The sequence below is a fragment of the Gopherus evgoodei genome, unplaced genomic scaffold (genome assembly GCF_007399415.2).
Source record: "Gopherus evgoodei ecotype Sinaloan lineage unplaced genomic scaffold, rGopEvg1_v1.p scaffold_32_arrow_ctg1, whole genome shotgun sequence".
In the NCBI taxonomy this organism is placed as follows: domain Eukaryota; kingdom Metazoa; phylum Chordata; order Testudines; family Testudinidae; genus Gopherus; species Gopherus evgoodei.
The window spans coordinates 2,887,373-2,906,815 of NW_022059994.1; the positions used below are offsets into that span (position 1 = coordinate 2,887,373).

Consider the following 19,443-nt stretch of genomic DNA (forward strand, 5'->3'; position numbering starts at 1 on the left):
GGAGTTGCAGCGCTGGTGGTGCCCTGCAGATGTGTACACCTTCAAAGTTGCAGCGCTGTAACTCCCTCACCAGCGCTGCAACTTTCTGATGTAGACAAGCCCTTAGACACACAGCAGAGGGGGGAACCGGAAAGCAACCTCTCTAGTCTCACACACCCCAGTCTCTATGATCTTGGAGGACTCCTGTCTACCCAGCCTGTGGCCCCTCATCTCTGTGACCCCTGGTAGCTCCTCCCCCTTCCTTTCTGCATCCTCAGGGATGGGAGGGGGGGGGAAGAACCCCTGGGGCTGCAGGAGGGGCAGAGGGACCCTGAGGGGCAGAGGTGGGGGCTGGGCAGGGGGCAGAACTAACAGCCGGGCTGGGCACAGGCAGGGGTGGGGTGGCAGGGACACAGCACGAATCAATCAAGGGTTGGGGAGAAGCAGCAGCAGTCGGGAGCGGTTTGTACAGATCTGTGGGATTGGATCTCACTGGGGTCTCCTAGCCAGAGCTCCTGCTGCAGGGGCCCAAGTCACTTCATGACAACTGATAACACTGTAATGGTCACACATATGCAGGGTAGGGGAGTAATGGGTTAGGGGTGCGGATTGACGGAAATCCCATTATATAACCTTTAAAAAAATCATCATTGGGTCAGTCTCATGATTTTTTTTAAACTCCTGGAAGGAAGGCTGGCAGCACTGGGGGAGGGAGGGACAAGGTGGGTTTAACCAGAGGGAATTATAAGAAACGAGAAGGAAAATGCGAATGAAAATAAAACAAGAATAAAGGGAGAGTTCAGGAGAAATGGTGGAAAATAGAAATGGGAAGAGTGACAGGAAAATGTCCCTGGCAGGGAGACCAGCCAAGTGACAGCAAGAGGGGAAAGGATAAAATCAGCCAGCGGAGGGGGCGGTGGGGGGGAATGGAGCAGCCATGGGGGATGCTCTGTAACAGGGAGGGGAGGAGAGTGGGAGAGACACAGGAAAATAAACAGGGATCAGAAGTGATGGTTTGAAAAATGAATAGAAAAGGGGAGTCTGAAAGGAAAGGGAACAGAGAGATTTATGACACGTTGCTGAAAGTGAGACTGTAACTCATTAATTCCCTATATTAATCCCTGGCCACTGGTGCTCTTTTAGTGCCATTAAGAAAACTCTTCTCAGTAGCTGGGAATCTCCTTCCCGTGCTGTGGTTATTAAGGCTCCTTCTCAGCTCCATTTATTTACCACCTCTAGTTACTCACTGTAAATAAAACATTACAAACAATTATTCATGTTTGTTCCACTTTACTGTCCCAGCTGCAGCTGTTGGGGGCAGAGTCCTGGGATTTGCTTCCTGATCTGATTGTGTTCCCCCAGCACCCACAGGGAATGTCATGCCCCTAGGAGGAGAGTTTGGGTTTTACTGTGATGTATCACTAACCAGTATGTGCTCTGTCTCTTGTCCTGTACACGCCCATGTCAATCAGGAATTGCTCAGCTGTGCTCTGTGGAGAGGTGACCGGTTACACAGGGTGGAATCCATGAAAGGATGCTTTGGGCAAAGCTGAGCCTGGTGCCTAAACTCCCTAGATAATGCATGGGCATCAGAGTCACCTAACAGTGCGATTCACAAAGGCCAGCTCGCTAGGCAGGGAGCCATCTAAGCTAGACAAGGGGAGATGCTGACAAGGGGGGAGGGCTGTCCTGAGCCCTGCCTCCTCTCACAGACAGGTGCCTAAATCGGGGCTGCAGAGGGGCATCTATCTCTGCTAAGCAACCCACAGATGGGAACCCAGCGCCTGAGGTCAGGTGGCTCAGGGACCTAAGGCATTTCTTGCCGGAGCGAGGTAGCCACCTGCCTCACTCCACAGAAAATGTGAATGTGGGTGTGGGGAGAAGGTGGAGGTGGTTTTTGTGATGTCACCTGCCTTATAACTTTTAGCCCCATGGTTAGAGCCCTCAGCTGGCACGTGGGAGACTCAGGTTTGACTCCACTGTCTAGAGTAGCTCACGAATGTGAGTACCAACCTCATGGCAAACAGTTACAAACCAGGGTACAAACCCCACGCTAGGTATCAAATGTGAACCTCTCAAGCACCATAATAACCTGAACATGGAGTCACAGATAAACCTCTGGGGTTCTCCCATCTATCATGCTGCTCTTCTGCCTCCTCCCCTGCTGCATCTCTCTGTTCCCCCTGCTGGAGCTGCCACATTCCCATCTGCAGAGTCAGGGCAGCTCCTGGCTGCAGATACCTACAGTTCAAGCCACCGGCTGCTCTATTCTGGCTACAGAGAACAGTGGAAGCTTTGGAACAGGAGACAGCCTCTTTCCAGCCAAGGAAGAACCATGATTAGAAACCTTCCCACCCAAGGGAAAAGGATCAAGAGGTGGCAGCCCTGGAGGGAGACACTCTTATCCAGAAACAGGGAGAAGCATCCAGGAAAGAGCTCCCCTCAGCCCAAAGCAAAGGGATGTGACAGCCCTGAGGGAGAGACCTCTCCATTCATGTCTCTGAATTTAATATTTTAGACATGTAGAAATATTCACCAGAACTCATCTGGTCAGAGTTAAGGGTGTTTGGATGCTGGACACTGAGAAGGTTTCTGTTTATTGGTGTGCGTATCCCAGGCCTGGTTAGCTACCACTGGACTATAGCAAGGGGAACCCAAGCATCTGAGCCTCAGGACACCCCAGATAATTCAAGCCTCTGGGACTGGAACAGAGCCCATCCTCAGCTCCAATCTTGGGGTCCCTGGGAACATTCTTGGGGTGCTGTCTAGCCTCCCACCTGAGGTGCAAAACCCGCTGCCTAATCCCCTGGTGCAGAGCTGACCATCCAGATTCCTACATGCTTAAACATACCATCTCCCAGAACTCCATACCAAGGTGAGAGCCTGCTAGTTTCAGCAGAATTCTCTCTGGAGGCAAACAATAGTTGTGAAGCATTTGGCTATGTCTACACTAGATAGTTCAAAGCACTGTCCGTATGGTCACCCAGGAGCACTGGGGAGAGAGTTCCCCCAGTGCTTCTGGTAAACCAGGTCAATGAGGGGAATAGCTCTGAGAGCTTGGCTCTGAGCACTCTGAGTCTGTCTACACTGGCGCTTTACAGCACTCAAACTTATTGTGGTTGGGGGCGGTGTGATTTTTTCACACCCCTGAGTTAACAAGTTACTGCACTGTGAATTGCCAGTGTATAAACAAGCCATTTAACACAGAGACAGACTCTTTGCACATGTCCAACACATTATTGCTCTTTCACTTGAAAGCAGAGTCAGGATGAGCTCTACCCTGATATCTGGTGGTGAATTGTGTCAAATTGTGGAAAAGAACTTCAGGGGCTGATCTTGTTTGCATAGACACACCCACCCTGCCTAGCATGAGCCCACAGCAGCCCAAATGGTCACTTTGGCTGCTGTGGCATCCCCAGTTTCTCTGTTATTGGGGCAGGAAGAATAAAGTGTTGTTACCCTGATTATGTGAATCAAGGACAGTGGAACTGTTTTATGACAGAGGGACTCACCAGCAACTAAGTAGCACTTGCTAGACAAGGGACATGGGTTCCAAAACCCAGTGAATTGAGAGAGGCTGGGTGGAGAAATGTGAGTAGCCCTATCCAGGGTTGTGATCAAGTGTCTTGATGTTTTTGGTCTTTTAGCCTCAAGATGAAAACCTTGTCTGTGTCTCTGGGACCTTGAAGTTAAAGCATTATCTAAATTATATTGTGTGTGTTAGCATGGGCCTCTGCCTTTACCTCTATGGAATATCAGAACTAATTTTAATTCTATTAGGAATCTAGTTACAGGCTGCTAAGTTGAATTCACTTTGGGCTAATGGTGCACCAGCACTGAGGCTCCCCTACTATGAGCTGAAATCATTGAGTGCTGTGTTAAATTGGGGACAGGGGGTGAAGGTGTATTGGGTGAGCAGCTGGCAGAGAAGTTTGGGGGATGGCTGGAATGGAGCAGATTGCAGTGAAGGCTGCAGCAGAACCCCATGGAGAGGTAGGATAGTTGGCCTTGGACCATGTAAGGGGCCCCTTGATCACAGCCCTCCACCCATTTCCACCCAGGCTGAGAGGTAAAACTCTTCAGATAAACTTTTAAACTCAAAGGCTGCACTGACCAGGGACTCAAGAAACTTTTGGTGACTGTTGGGTTGTTGGACTTAAGACCCTGAGGGGAAAAGGACACTGCCAAACTTACCTGGGGGTCGGTCATTTGCTCTTAGTTTGTGTTATGAATCTGTTTGTGGTGTTTCTCCAACATAATGCCACATTGTTTCCCTCCTTTATTAAAAGGCGTTTGCTACACTCAGACTTTGTGCTTGCAAGAGGGGAAGTATTGCCTCTTAGAGGCCCCCAGCGGGGTGGTGTGTAATTGTCCCAGGTCACTGGGTGGGGCCTCGAGCTGGTTTTTCATTGCGTTATTGAAACGCAACCCTTAGATACTGAACTAGCCCTTGTTGCTGCCAATTGTGACAGGCAGAAGGGTTACACACCTAATCATATAAAGCACAAGAGAGTTCAAATCATGTAGCACAAAACAACCAACCTAACTGTAGTGCCCCTCACTAGCTCACCCTTCCCTTGGGAGTTCTTGGGGCTCAGGAAAAGCAGGGAGGGCCCCCAGCCTCATAAACCTGCTGCATGCTGCGTGATTTCAATCTTTACTTTTGAGTTGGAGACAAAGAGTGGGATCCATGACGGGACTCAGGTATTACAATGATGAATGTCGCTGAGTCTAAATTGCAGCTGCCGAGAAAATCACTGGAATGACACTGTGAGGCATAAAGCCTCAGTTATGGGTAAGTGTCTCAGAATGGGTGACACAGAAGCCAGCATGCCAGGCAGGGAGCTGCCTAAGCCAGCCAATGGGAGATGCTGAGCAGAGGGGAATTATAGAGGGAGTCTAGGCCCCTCACTCAGCTTTGTGGATTGCAGGGCTGTTCCTGTGACTCTCTAGTGCCCATTGGCTCTTCATAAATGTTGTCTCTGATGTCAGGGCCAGCCTTAGGGGTTGATGGATGGGCGACCACTCAGGGGCACCATTCTGTGGGGGGAAACCTCTGTGCAGGTCACCCCTCCTCTCCTTGCTGCTCTGCTCCTGTCTGCAGCCACCACTGCTCCCGCACACCTCCCCCATCCCCGCCTTGGAGCCCCCCTGTTCCTGGGAACCTCCTGTCTGCTGTGCAGAGCAGCGGATGATGGGGACTGATGTTGGGGTTCCCCCCACTCCAGCCCAAAACCTTAATCATATATGGTAAAATTAAGTAAATACATTTTTAGTGGTGTGAAAAACAATTAACTAAACCAGAGTAGATAATGGCAGTAACACAGAATGTGTCTGTTAGAGAAATTAAGCAGATTTTATTTATCTCTACTAAAGATAGCGTACAAAGTATCAAACGTGTGTTTCTGATACCTGTGTAAAGCTCCAGAATTGATACCTCAAGGCTTGAGATTGGGAATATTTTGCTGTATTATCTCCTGATTGTTCTAAATTTACATATAAATTCAAAATGTAGCATTCATTGCAGTTTGTATATATATTTTCTTTCTTTATATAGGAATTAGATACAGTGCCCCATCAGCTAATTCCTAAGTTATCTGCAAAAAAAAAATAGAGTTTTCAGGTGCCTAAGTAGCCCCTGAAATCGGAGGTGAAAGTGGGCCAGTGCAGGCCAGTATGGTGTACCGGTAAGAACTGGCTGCCAGTACTGGCCCGTACATGGCCAACGTCAAAACACTGCTGGGGTTTTTAACATCGCTGCCCTTTTTTCTCACCCCCATTGGTGGCCCCACCAGTATGGTCCAGCAGCTGCCAGACCGGCCCCACCAATAGGGTCCAGCAGCTGCTGGACCCTACAGGAGGGGCCAACAATGGGGGACAGCAAAAGGGGCAGCTGCCCTGGGCGGGGGGTGGCAATTTAAAAGATCTCAGGGCTCCCTGCCACTGTGGCAGGGGTGGCGATGAAGGGCTGGCTGGGGGAGTCTGGTCCCCAGTCCCACCCATTCCACCCAAGGCCCTGCCCCTTCTGGGGGCCAGAGCCACCCCACCCCACCCCCCATTCCCAGAAGGGACCCGGCGTACCAGTAAGTCCCTCTACTTACTTTCACCCCTGCCTGGGATCACGGTTAAAGTTCTCCCCTGCCCTTCTCCCCCCAAAAAATGTAAAATTGTGCCCTTGGTGAGTCAGGAGTGGCCAGAGGGACATGGGCTCTGGCAAGATGCAGCCCCTGCGTGACAGCATGAAGCCCTCAAATTAATATCCTATCTCCTCATCTTGGAGTCACAGCTCTCCCAAGCTGCTCCAACTAATTCCTCCACCATTTGGTCTAGCTACATTTCACACCAGGAATCCAGCTGGGGTGCATCCAGATCATTTTCCAGTGACTAGTGACAGCCCCATGGGTGCAGGGTTAAGGTTGCACTGGCCGGTACCTTAACTCTATATTTCTTGGTTTTCAGAAGTTTGAGTTTTGATGAACTTAGAGCAGGTGAGGGAGAAAAATCTTTTATGGGACCAACTCCTGTTGCTGAGAGACGAGCTTTGGAGCTGCACCGAGCTCGTCTTTAGAGCTGTGTTGCTGGGAAGCTCGTCTCTGTTCCCAACAGAAGTTGATCCAATAAAAGATCTCACGTCACCCACCTTGTCTGTGTAATAGACCGGGGCCAACATCGCTGCAACAACACAGCCAATCACTTCTGATTAACCTGATGTTTTGGAAGGCCACGATCTTCAGTGGGAAACCGGAACTTCCTTTTTGAACTCCTGACTGGATTCAGAGTCAGGCCATGTCTACATCTAAAATTTTGCAGCGCTGGTTGTTACAGCTGTATTAGTACAGCTGTATAGGGCCAGCGCTGCAGAGTGGCCACACTTACAGCAACCAGCGCTGCAAGTGGTGTTAGATGTGGCCACACTGCAGCGCTGTTGGGCGGCTTCAAGGGGGGTTCCGGGAACGAGAGAGCAAACCGGGAAAGGAGACCAGCTTCGCCGCGGTTTGCTCTCGCGTTCCCCGAACCACCCTGCAAACCGCAGGGAAGGAGACCTGCTTGCTCGGGGTTCTGGGAACGAGAGAGCAAACCGGGAAAGGAGACCAGCTTCGCCGCGGTTTGCTCTCGCGTTCCCCGAACCACCCTGCAAACCGCAGGGAAGGAGACCTGCTTGCTCGGGGTTCCGGGAACGAGAGAGCAAACTGGGAAAGGAGACCAGCTTCACCGCGGTTTGCTCTCGCGTTCCCCGAACCACCCTGCAAACCGCAGGGAAGGAGACCTGCTTGCTCGGGGTTCCGGGAACGAGAGAGCAAACTGGGAAAGGAGACCAGCTTCGCCGCGGTTTGCTCTCGCGTTCCCCGAACCACCCTGCAAACCGCAGGGAAGGAGACCTGCTTGTTCGGGGAACGCGAGAGCAAACCGCGGCGAAGCTGGTCTCCTTTCCCGGTTTGCTCTCGCGTTCCCCGAACCACCCTGCAAACCGCAGGGAAGGAGACCTGCTTGCTCGGGGTTCCGGGAATGCGAGAGCAAGCTGGGGAAGGAGACCAGCTTGATTACCAGAGGCTTCCTCCTTCCACGGAGGTCAAGAAAAGCGCTGGTAAGTGTCTACATTGGATTACCAGCGCTGGATCACCAGCGCTGGATCCTCTACACCCGAGACAAAACGGGAGTACGGCCAGCGCTGCAAACAGGGAGTTGCAGCGCTGGTGATGCCCTGCAGATGTGTACACCTTCAAAGTTGCAGCGCTGTAACTCCCTCACCAGCGCTGCAACTTTCTGATGTAGATAAGCCCTTTGTTCTTCATCCAGTCATGATTTCAAAGGGAATCTTCTTCCTGCTTTTTCCGAATATAATAAAGGAAACAGGGCCACCCAGAGGATTCAGGGGTCCTGGGGCAAAGCAATTTTGGGGAACCCTTCCATAAAAAAAAATTGCAATACTATAGAATATTATATTCTCATGGGAGCTAGTGTGGGGCCCAGGGCCTGGGGCAAATTGCCCCACTTGCTCCTCTGGGCAGCCCTGAAACGAAATGGCAACCCCCCCCCACAACACCAAAGCCCCTTTTCTTAACATAAAGTTCCAGATTCCCACAAACTTGCGGTGCCGCAGCACCGGGGCTGTTTCTTTAAGAGAAGACCCGACCCTCCCCACCTGACAGGGTTTGCAATGAGGCAATTGCCAGTGATACTTTCACTTCTCGCAGGCGAACGCTGCGAGCCGAGCGCAGGGTCATCAATGGGGAACAGACCCACGTTTCTGTTAACACCGTTCTGCGGAGAAGCCACGAGACAAAACTGCGGCTCTTTGATCGCCAGGATTAGCTGAGCAACATGCGTGAGAAATGGGACCAGTCAGTGACCATGTAACGGTCCCAGCCAAAGGGGTGAAGTCTGGCCACACCCGGGGGATTTTAAGCTTCCCAGAAGACCCAGCCAGGTGGGTGAATTTTGCTTCAGAAGGGCTGTTTCTGACTTCTAATACCCGATATTTACTGCTTGGACAGATTATTTACTCCTTGTGTTTTGAACAATCCTGTGATCATTTGTTTCTTGACAGAAGAGCTACACTCACAGTGATTTACCGTCAAATACATTGCAGATTGTTTTCATAGCAATGTAACACGAGACTTTGACAGCTTGTGGAATTAGTCATTTCTTTGTTGTGCTGAATTTTACTCAAGAACAGTGGGCCCAATACTGTTCTTGGGGGAGATTTGTAACTTCCTATATTTTGAATGCAGAAAACTTACTGCACCAAACCCAGCTGCCATCAGTCTAGTTTTCTCCCTGTGCTGTCATTGCAGTTTTCTGCCTCTTGGCTGGGGGGGAGGGGGTGAATCCTTTTGTTCTTGTAAAAACTAAAATTATGCTCAGAATCAATCAAAACAGAAACCTGCCTCTTTTTCTCCTTCTAACCTCAGTGGAAATTAAACGTGATTCTAATGTTGATCCTGTGTTCAAGAGGGTCACTGAGTAGGGACTTCAGGCTATATTAAAAAAGGGACATTTATATATTGTGTAGCAGATTATCTCCTCCTGTGTGAAAAGCCATTCAAGGGGCAATCTCATGAAGAAACCTATAGGAGTGCAGCTATTTTAAAATGGCAGTATTGTTAGGAAATTGTGTGTTTGTTTTCTTTAAAACAGTTTGCTTATTTTTAAATTTTTAATCACATATTATTGCACAAAATATTAGATTTTAGTTTTACTTTTTTTTTCAGTTTTCATTTTTTCTCCCTTTTCTCCTTTGAGTCGGGATAAGGGATGGGTGAATAAAATGTTTTTATTCCATTTGATTAGGGTTTCTCATTTTGAATCAATTTGAAATAATTTTTCATGTAGCATCATTTTGTTGAAAAATTAGAAACATTAAAATAATAGGAAAAATCAGTTTTTTATTTTTTTTCTAAAAGCCATATTCTATTGAAAAATCATTTTTGTTTAAGTATTTTGGACCAGGTTCAGTATTGTCAACTCTCAGAGTTATTTGTGATTTTTGTGATTTTTATTTTAAGTCTCACAGTATTCAGGAATTTTCTGAAAGCCCTAATGTTCTAGTTTTGAGTTTGTGAGAATATTTGATTTCATTTAAAGTAAAAAAAAATAAATTTCTAGCCTTTATAGTTGCAGGGGAAAGTTTAAGACTGAGTGTACCCTCAGGGCTCAAAAACCAAATGGCAAAAAATAGGAACTAAAAATGTATATTTAAAATATTGATTTTTAAGTCTATCACATACCTTTTTTGACCCAATTTGTGATTATTTTTTTAAATGTGTGTGCATGGGGGGGGGTTGTATTGATTTTCATAAAGTAACAAATATTCTAAAGCACACAAAAAAACCCACCCCACAAAAATGTACAGTTTGTATATATTCCCATAATTAAGCAGTTATCCAGTTTTACAGCTAAGCAAGGCTACAAGACCAGACAATCATAGGTGCAGGAAGTAGGGGTGCATGGGGGGGTGCAGTGTACCCAGGTTTTATGCAGGCCTCCACTCCTGGTCCCAGGGCTCCGATCATGGTCCCGCACGTGGGGATCCACTCCTCAGTGGCCCCAGCCTCAGTCCCTTTATCCCTGTCTGTGCCCCACCCTTCTGGAGATACAGCCCTGCTCCCAGCCCCAGCTCTGAGGGGAGGGCATGTGGGGTGTATACAGGGTAAAGGGGGCACGAAGTAAAAATTTTGGGGGGACTTGCACTAGCTTTCAGCATCCCCACTGTAAAAACTGTTCAAGTGCCACTGTAGACAGCACGAGACCAGACAATACCACGCACACCTAACACATTAGGGTGGAGTTTACACTGACTTTTGAATCCTGGGTTTTGCAGTACTTCTGCTCTGTTTTTGAAAGGCACAAACAAATTTCAGTTTTCTGCAATAATTCATCCAATCTACACAAACCAGTGTATCACCCTTATTAGTTTAATTCATCAAAGTGCTGTAGTTCTTTGGCAATAAGGGTCTGAAGGAAATGTCAGACACTCAGGGTGGATGAAAATTAATCTTTAAAAAATGATTAAAAAAATTAAATCAGAGGCTTTTCTTTCACTTGGATTTTTTAAATTTGAATTAAATACTGGTTTATCTTTCGGATTAAAATTATGACAACTGATGCTAAGGCATATACATATATAACATTCAAGCAGTATATGTTTGCTTCAAAAGTTTTGAAGAAAGTCAGATCAATGAAGCGGTGGCAGTCACTGTTTAAGCACCTGGAATCTCACCCAGCTTGAAGAGCTCACCCAGCTTTTGACAGCAAAAGCCTCTTCTGCAGATACAGAGAAAATATTTTATTAATTTCAATGTATCCAGCTAACTCAATTCAATGACGTCCATTCAAAGTTGAGAAACCACCTGGGAGTTGAAAAATCAGGAAAGTTTGTTTTCCACTTCGAACCTGTCATTAAAAACAAGGTGTGAGAGGATGAGATCTACCAGCTCTAAAATCTTGAAGGACACGGTGACCAGAAACAATCAGTTCAATTCACTAATTACAGATAATAGTTCCTTTTTCTAACAAATCAGATTTGAATGCAAAACATGTTTTAGTAAAGTATTTTTGTCTTCCCTATCCTATTGTCCAGATCAAGTTACAGTGAAGATGAAGGTTCTTTCATTCTGTCCTAGCTCTGCAGTGAGCTCCCTCTCTGCCTGATTTCATCATTTTCTTCATTATTTATCACATTCACAAGCTGGAATCAGGTAGGAATCCCACCGGTCCTGCTGCTCCTTGTAGGATTTGTTTCATTGTAGTGATTTATAAATCATGCCTATTCCACTCCTTTGTACAAAACTGAAAAAAAACCAAACCAAAAAACCCCCCAAACCAACCCCTACAAGAAATTTCAGATAGGCTCAATATCAGTAAATAAGTCTCCATTTCCTCCCCAACCCTTCTGGAGGAGTAATTCTCCGCGTGCTGCATATGAGGCAACTCAGTTTATCTATCTATCTAGGTACTTATATCATCATAGTATCCGAGTGTGAGGCTGTATGGAATATGGGTGACCATTTATAATAGCATTGATACCAATATTACAAAACCACAATAAATCTTATACAAGATATGCCATGAGAAGTAATTATGCCGCTCTACCCTGTGCTGATTAGGCCTCAACTGGAGTCTTGGGCCCAGTTGTGGGCGCCACATTTCAAAAAAGATATGGACAAATTGGAGTGAGTCCAGAGAAGAGCAACAAGGATGATTAGGGATCTGGAAAACATAGCTTATGAGGGAAGGTTGAAAGAACTGGGTTTGTTTAGTCTGGAAAAGAGAAAACTGAGAGGGGACATAACAGTTTTCAAATACCTAAAAGGTTGTTATAAGGAGGAGGGAGAAAAATTGTTCTCCTTAACCTCTGATGATCAAACAAGAAGCAATGGGCTTAAATTGCAGCAAGAGAGGTTTAGGTTGGACATTAGGAAAAGCTTTCTAACTGTCAGGGTGGTTAAGCACTGAAATAAATTGCCTAGAGAGGTTGTGGAATCTCCGTCATTGGAGATTTTTAAGAGCAGGTTAGACAAACACCTGTCAGGGATGGTCTAGATGGTGCTGGTCCTGCCATGAGTGCAGGGGTCTGGACTTGATGACCTCTCGAGGTCCCTTCCAAGTCTATGATTCTATTGTAAGGTATCAGTGGAAAAATTTTCTAAATATGATAAGCTTGTTTATAGTCTGTATCATCTTTGTATGGTGAGATATAAATATGTGCAGTATATTTGTGTCTCAAACTTGTGCTGTGCATTTGGGTGACACCCCCAGACAGACCGGCATCAGCACTCTCCAGCCTGCTGTAGAATGAACCATTGAGAGAAGCCCAGGGCTACGAGTCAGCAGGACATCTAGATAAGTATCTGGGGGTAGCCGTGTTAGTCTGTATCTACAAAAACAATGAGGAGAGTGGTGGTACCTTAAAGACTAACAGATTACTTTGGGAAAAGCTTATGCCCATGTAACCCTTCTGCCCCTCTGAGTTGGCAGCAACAAGGGCCGGGTTCAGTATCCAGGGGTTCCGTTTCAGTAACACAATGCATAACCGGCTCGAGCCCTCACCCAGTGACCTGGGACACTCACATACCACACCTCCCTGGGCGCCTCTAGGAGGCAATACTTCCCCTCTCACAAGCACGGAGTCTGAGTGTAGCAAAATCTTTTTAATAAAGGAAGGAATTAATGTGGCATCCCATTGGAGAAACACCACAAACAGGGTTATAACACAAACCATAAACAAAAACCCACCTCCAAGTACTTTTGGCACTGTCCTTTTTCCCCTTAGGGTTTTAAGTCCAATCACCCCAAAGTCCAACAACCCAAAAGTCTCTGGTCAATGCCACCCCGGAGTTCGAGAGTTTATCTGCAGAGGTCCCTCCCCCCAGCCTGGATAGAAAGGGGCACCTTACATGGTCCTGGGCCAACTGCCCTGCCTCTCCATGGGTTCTGCTTCCGCCTTCTCCACGAACTGCTCCGCTTTACCAGCCACTGCACGCTACTCCTCCAGCCGTCCTCAGACACTGCTCCGCTCCACCAGCTGCTCTGCTCCATGAGCTGCTCTGGTTCTCTCTGCAAACTGCTCGGCTCCGCTCGCTCTGTGGGCCGCTCCACCCGTCCCACAGCTACTCCGCTCTGTCAGCCACTCTGCTGCCACCAGCTGTCCCATGATCCGCTCCAGCTGTCCCCACAAACTGCTCCACTCCGCCAGCAGCTCTGTTCCAGAATATAGCTTTAGGCTCCCCACTAGTTAGCACCGTACTCAGTGCTCTCAGCTCAGTGATTTTAGCTTTTTAGTGATTTTCAGCTCTTAGTGATTCTAGCTCATAGTAGGGGAGCCCCAGTGCTAGTGCACCATTAGCCCAAAGTGAGTTCAGCTCAGTAACCTGTATTTAAATTCTTGAGGGAATAAAAAAATCAACTCTGACATTCCACAGTGGAGAGAGCAAGGGGTGCAACTGGTGCTTCTGGCTCCACAAGGCAACTGCACCACCAGATACAAATACCTATCCCCAGCCTCTCTCAATTCTCTGGGTTTTGGAACCCATGTCCCATGTCTAGCCAGTACCGCCCAACTGAGGGTGAGCAATTTGTCACCAAGCAGTCCCACAGCTTGGGAGTCTGGGATAGGGTAGGCGTGCCTATGCAAATACACTCGTAGAGCTTATCCTGACTCTGCTTACACCCAAAATAAGTCTTAGTCTTTAAGGTGCCACTGGACTCCTTATTGGTTTTTCAGGACATGTAGGGACATGCATAGGTGCCGACTTCTACTGGTGCTGGTGGGTGCTTGACCCCCACCCCAACTCCACCCCTCCCCCATTCCAACCCCTTCCCCAAAGTCCCCACCCTGCTCCCTCCCTCTCCCATTCCAACTCCTTCTCCAAATCCCTGTCCCAGACCCGACTCTTCCTTGCCTCCTCCCCTGAGCATGTTCCCTCTCCTCCCCGCTCCCTCCCAGAGCTTGCTACAGCTGTTTGGCAGTGGCAAGCCCTGGGAGGAGGCGGAGGAGGAGGTGTGGGGCAAGGAGCTTGGCAGCCGGTGGGTGCAGAGCACCTACTAATTTTTCTCTGTGGGTGCTCCAGCCCCGGATCACCCATGGAGTCAGCGCCTATGGGGACGTGCGAATGGACAGGGGACTCGAAGTACCTTTTCATGCACATGTGCTGCGAGTTTGTGTTTGGGGCAAAGGATATAAATGCATCTTCTCCATTTTGTCTGCAATCCTGCTCCTCATGTCTGGAGTAACTTCCCTGCAAACTGAAGCTTTGAACAAAGGACTGATAGACCCATCCAAGCTTTGGATGTGTTCCAGAGGGACTTTGCAAGCTAGCAAACTCACCAGTTCTGCTAAGACCCTGATGTATGGATTCTGAAGTCTCTCTCTCTCTCTTTCTCTGTATGTATGTGTGTATATATATATGAAAGTATCTGACTGCTTTGACCATTTAGCAACTCTCTTCTTTTTTGTACCTTTTTTTGTTCTTTCTAATAAAATCTTGAGATATAAATACTAAAAGATTGGCTAGCAACATGGTATTTTGGGTAAGATTCAAACTAGTATTGATCTGGTAATGTGTCTGGTCCTTTGGGGAATTAAAAGAACATTTTGTAAAGTGAATAAAGTTTTAAATAACCTCTTGCTGTACTGAACCTATTCGCTGATTGGGAGCCAGAGACTGGAATGCAGTAAAGGAGGCTGTGTGATTTCTTTTCTTGATAACCAACGTGGGGGATCAGGAGCACAGTTTTGACTGGTTGGTGAATCTAACTATAGTGTAAACCACCAGTTTTGGGAGAATCTGCTCTCCTTTTTGCAGCCTTCCCTGACATTGGCATTTCCACTGTGGGCTGCCCTACGCACCTCTGGTCACGCTGAGCATCCTACTTCGCATGCTTGCATCCTCTGTGACCCAATCCTTTCTCAAATACCAAGACAACCTGGCCTAAAGCTGAAGTGATTTGGGGTCAGTGGAGCCAAGGCAAGTGAGTCCCAGAGTTGAAGATCCTTTACTGAAAATGTCCTGGCAGTGACCCCGTCTCACTAAAAACAGGTGAAGGGGGCAAAGGAGGAAAACTGAAGAACCTCAGCTGATCTCAATGAAAATTGTGTCCTCATACGAGGTGATGGGTGGTGGTCTCCAAAGAACCTGGGTCCCAAAACCTTAGGGTGAAATTCTAGGTGATCTCTGTTGACTTCAATCGAGTCAGGATTTCATCTTTTCACCCTTCTCATATTAAAACCAACACTGAGAGTCACATCAGAAATATAGTGAAGGCCAGAACAGATCACAGAGCTCAGGTACACAATGTATATACTCAGGTCACTCTGTCTGGTCACAGGGCGCTGAAATGGCTCTGTGGCATGTCAAATTAATATAAGGCAAGTTACAGGCCACCTAAACCTGAGCTGGCCTGTCACTTTTTAATGTAACCTTCCCACCCCCCTTTAGTTGTTTGTTATTGTGCCAAATTTTCAATGTTCAGGCTGGAAATTTGATTGCCAGGGGTCTGCCCTGTGCTGAATTTTTGGAAACTTTGAACCTATTGAATCAGTCATGAATATATTTTTTTCCCTCTGAGCTTGTTCTCTTTTTGCTTTGGTGTATTTCACAGCCCAGTTCAACGTGATTGGTCCTGGTCACCCTGTCACTGCCATTGTGGGTGAGGCCATTGTGTTACCCTGTCACCTTTCCCCCAGGATGAGCGCTGTGAACATGAAGGTGAGATGGTTCCAATCTGAGTTCCCTTCATTTGTGCACCTGTATCAGCATGGAAAAGATCAATATGAGAACCAGAGGCCAGAATATCATAGAAGGACAGAGCTTTTGAAAGCTGGCATCACGGATGGGAATGTGTCCTTGCAGATTCTTAATATCAGACGCTCAGATGAAGGACAATACCACTGTTTTGTTCAAGATGGTCCTTTTTATGAAGAAGCCTTATTGGAACTGAAGGTAGCAGGTCAGCAGCTCTTGTCTGTATTATATGTAGTCTGGGCTTGAGTTTTTATTCTTTCCTACTGCAACATCTGTGACTAGCAACCTGTGAATTATTTTAGAGTAACACAATGTGACTAGATTTCAGTACATGAGCACATTCATACACTTTGGAAAATATGCTGAAAACTTACCCAACATTTTATTAAAGACCTTTTCAGAATGGTCAAGAGATTTCCTTGCCCAAAAGATTATTTTGATTGACTTCAAAAGGAGGGAGAGAAAGGAGGGAAAAGACCTCTAGACAAATATGGGCCTGGTTTATACTAGAAAAGTAGGTCAGCTTAACTTTGTCTCTCAAGGTTGTGAAAAATACACTCCCCATGAATGACAAAACTAAGCTGTTCTAAGTCCCCATGCAGGCAGGGCTGGATCAACAGAAGAATTCTTCTGTCAACTCAGCTACTGCCTCTCAGAGAGGGGTATTACTGATGACACCAGGAGAAATCTTTTGTTGGTGTAAGCAGTGTCTACACTGAAGCACCACAGCTCTGAAGTTGTGCTGCTGCAGCCTTTCAAGTGTGGACAGTCTATGGTCTTCCAAATTCTCTGCAGTCATTTTGAGGCGTGGCTAAGGTGGGACTGCCAGGTTTATAGAGCCTTCTGACGTGGTCACTATGGGTAGTTAGTTGGGGTGCAGTCAAAATCAGTTGCAGTTTTCTGATTGGCTGAGGCCACATAAAGGTGGTGGTGGTGGTGAGACAAGTTATATATTTACTGCTAACAGATGAGGCCAAGCGTTTGTCCCCTGCTGCTCTGACATAGTAACCATGGAGCCAGTTAGATTTATTTATTTAAAAGAGAACAAACAAAATGTTTATCCAATGTACTAAAAACTGGCTTTCTGAAACATTCATATCACACTAGGTATTTAAATGAAGTGGCCAGATTTCCAAAGGTGTTCAATGCTGCATTGCTCTTGGGTGGAGAGGACAATATCACTCACTTATTCAGTGAAATTATTTTAAATATTTGTTCACATCTTTTCCTGTCTCCATGCGTATTGGGAATTCAGAAATTCCAGTGTTCATTTATCCCTTCTATGTGAGCTCTAGTGGGAGTAAGGGATCCACAATCTCTCACTCATCCTTTTAGCTGTTAATTTACCCCACTGATTTATCACACATTTATGTTACTTTCTTCTAGCTTTGGGCTCCAATACTCTCATCTCTGTGGAGAGTCACCAGGATGGAGGGATCCGGGTGGTTTGTCAATCGGCTGGGTGGTACCCAGAGCCCAAGGTGCTATGGAGAGATCCCAGTGGGCAAGAATTACTATCACTCTCCGAAGCAAAATCCCTAGGGGATAGTGGCCTGTTTGAAACAGAAAATTCTATTATTATAAAAGAACGTTCAAACCAGAACCTGTCCTGTTGGGTCAGGAACACCGTTCTCAATCAAGAAATGGAATCAACAGTTTATATAGCAGGTCAGTTACCAACTAAACCCACACGCTTAAATCACCTTAATCAGAAACAAAACAAGGAACTCAAGCATCTGTTGTGCATATTTTACAACTACATAGAAACACAGAAGTCCAGAAACTGGTACCTTAACAGGTCACAACGCAGGCAATCTGATTGCCTTAATTTTGAATATTCAGAGTTTTGGGTTTCATGTAAATTTAATCTTAACTCTGATACTCCTGAAACTCTTACTTAAAAAAGAGTGTGATTTTTTTGAGAAGAAATATTCATCAAACCTTTAAAGAGTTTGTTCCTAAAAACTTAACTACACCATAGTGATTTTGTGAATGTAGCAATTTTTACCCTATGGTTTGTTTGCTACCTTTTCAATAAGTGAAATGTCACCAAATTATGTGGGTTTGTTTCCGTTGACATTCAGTGGGAGTTGTGCTCATCGCTCACTTTGCCTTTATTTACACACACAAGCTGCACTGATTATCTACTGAGTTATTGATGAAACCCCTTGTCTGAATGCTCTTATTTCAGTTTCAGAGTGTCCTATGTATTTAGCTTAAGTCAGTTCCTTACTGCTTGATACTAAATGGATAAAGGACACTATTCAGCTGATTTACAATTTAAAGTTTTGTCAACCAGTTTAGTTATATTGGGGCAGTCCTGTTACGTGGTCAGTTGTGGGATCAGTGTAGCAATGACTGCATGAGTGTTACACCAATTTCACTAAACCAGTGCACAAATCCTGTGTGGAGAAGGCCTTAGGCATGTTTGAAATGCCCACTCTGGCTAGATGATTTAAATGCTGTAAACACAAGAATGGCAAAAGAAAATGAATCAATTTTCAGCACTTAATGTTTGGATTAACTGCAATTATGATTCATCAAAATAACTGGGGAAATTATTAGTGACTCACCAAAATATTCTAAGTACTCCTGCAATTTCTGAATGTTGCTGAACAGTGAGGACCAAATTGTTTGCTGGCATAACTCCACTCAAGTCAGCGTGGTTTTGTGAGCAGAGAATTTGCCCCTGAACTCAATGAAGCTCTGAATACCGTGAATCAAACCAGGCCTGTTCATTCACAGGTTAATCAGAGCTAAAGTTGTGTTGGTTGGAGTAATTTTTACAATCAGGTTTTGGTCTTTTGTGTAGCATAGAGGAGGTCATGTTTTCACTCTTATCTTACATAAGTCCTGTTGGGGACTCTATACATAGTTTTGTGCAATAGAGAAAAAATTAGTGTTGTCCCTGCTTCCAAACTAATGCAAATCCTGTGGGGTTTATTTTTCAGATTTCTTTTTCCCGAGGGTGAATCCATGGATTGTAGCTCTGAGTGTGATTCTCCTGGTTTTGTTTGTTGGTTTGATTGGCCTCACTGTTTATCTATTTAACATGAAAGGTAAATGTCACAGAGGAAAATTTAGTGAAATTAACAAGAAATTTTCTTCTAATAAATGAAAAAAGAGAAGAATGAAATTTTGCACTAGGCCAAGCAGGGGGAGCACCGACCTGCACTGCGCTCCCCCCAGCAGCACAGGGAAGGAAACGTTACTAAGGTTCCCATTTGCTCCAGCGGGCAGTGATCTTCACCAGCCCTTTACAGGCACAGAATATTTCTCCCCCAGAACTACCTGAGTTAAGCTGAATGGAGCATTTGGGGAAGGGATGGAGGGAAGATTGATCCAAAACCTTCTCCACTCCTCACTCTTTTCTGCCCACTTCCCACCCAGCTGTGCAGTTATTCCCTCCTCAGTCCACATGGACTTTGGGAATTAGTTAATGTCTTTTTCCCTCCTCTGATAAGTAACTATTTTGTACAGAGTTGGGCCCCCATAACAATTGTGTGTGATATTATTTTGGGAGCAGTTGTCTGTGAGTTCACTTACTGTTAAAAAGAAATTGGAATGAGACAAAGCCTGGCAAATTTCACCCCAATAGGTAATATTAAAAAAATATATACAGTAGAAAAGAGAAGATCTGAATAGACATGAGCTCTGAGCCTGTACCTGAGTTCTGACAATGGTGAGAGACATTAAGTCAGAGATGGAGAAGGGAAAACTT

At 46.1% G+C, this 19,443-nt stretch overlaps 1 protein-coding gene and 1 pseudogene across 3 annotated transcripts in view; one reads left to right on the forward strand and one right to left on the reverse strand.

Annotated features, from left to right (window-relative positions):
- The window catches only part of LOC115640747 (zinc finger protein 501-like), a 745,273-nt gene that overhangs the window by 630,867 nt on the left and 94,963 nt on the right, over positions 1-19,443 (reverse strand). The window lies entirely within an intron of this gene.
- Positions 11,077-19,258, forward strand: LOC115640840 (annotated as a pseudogene).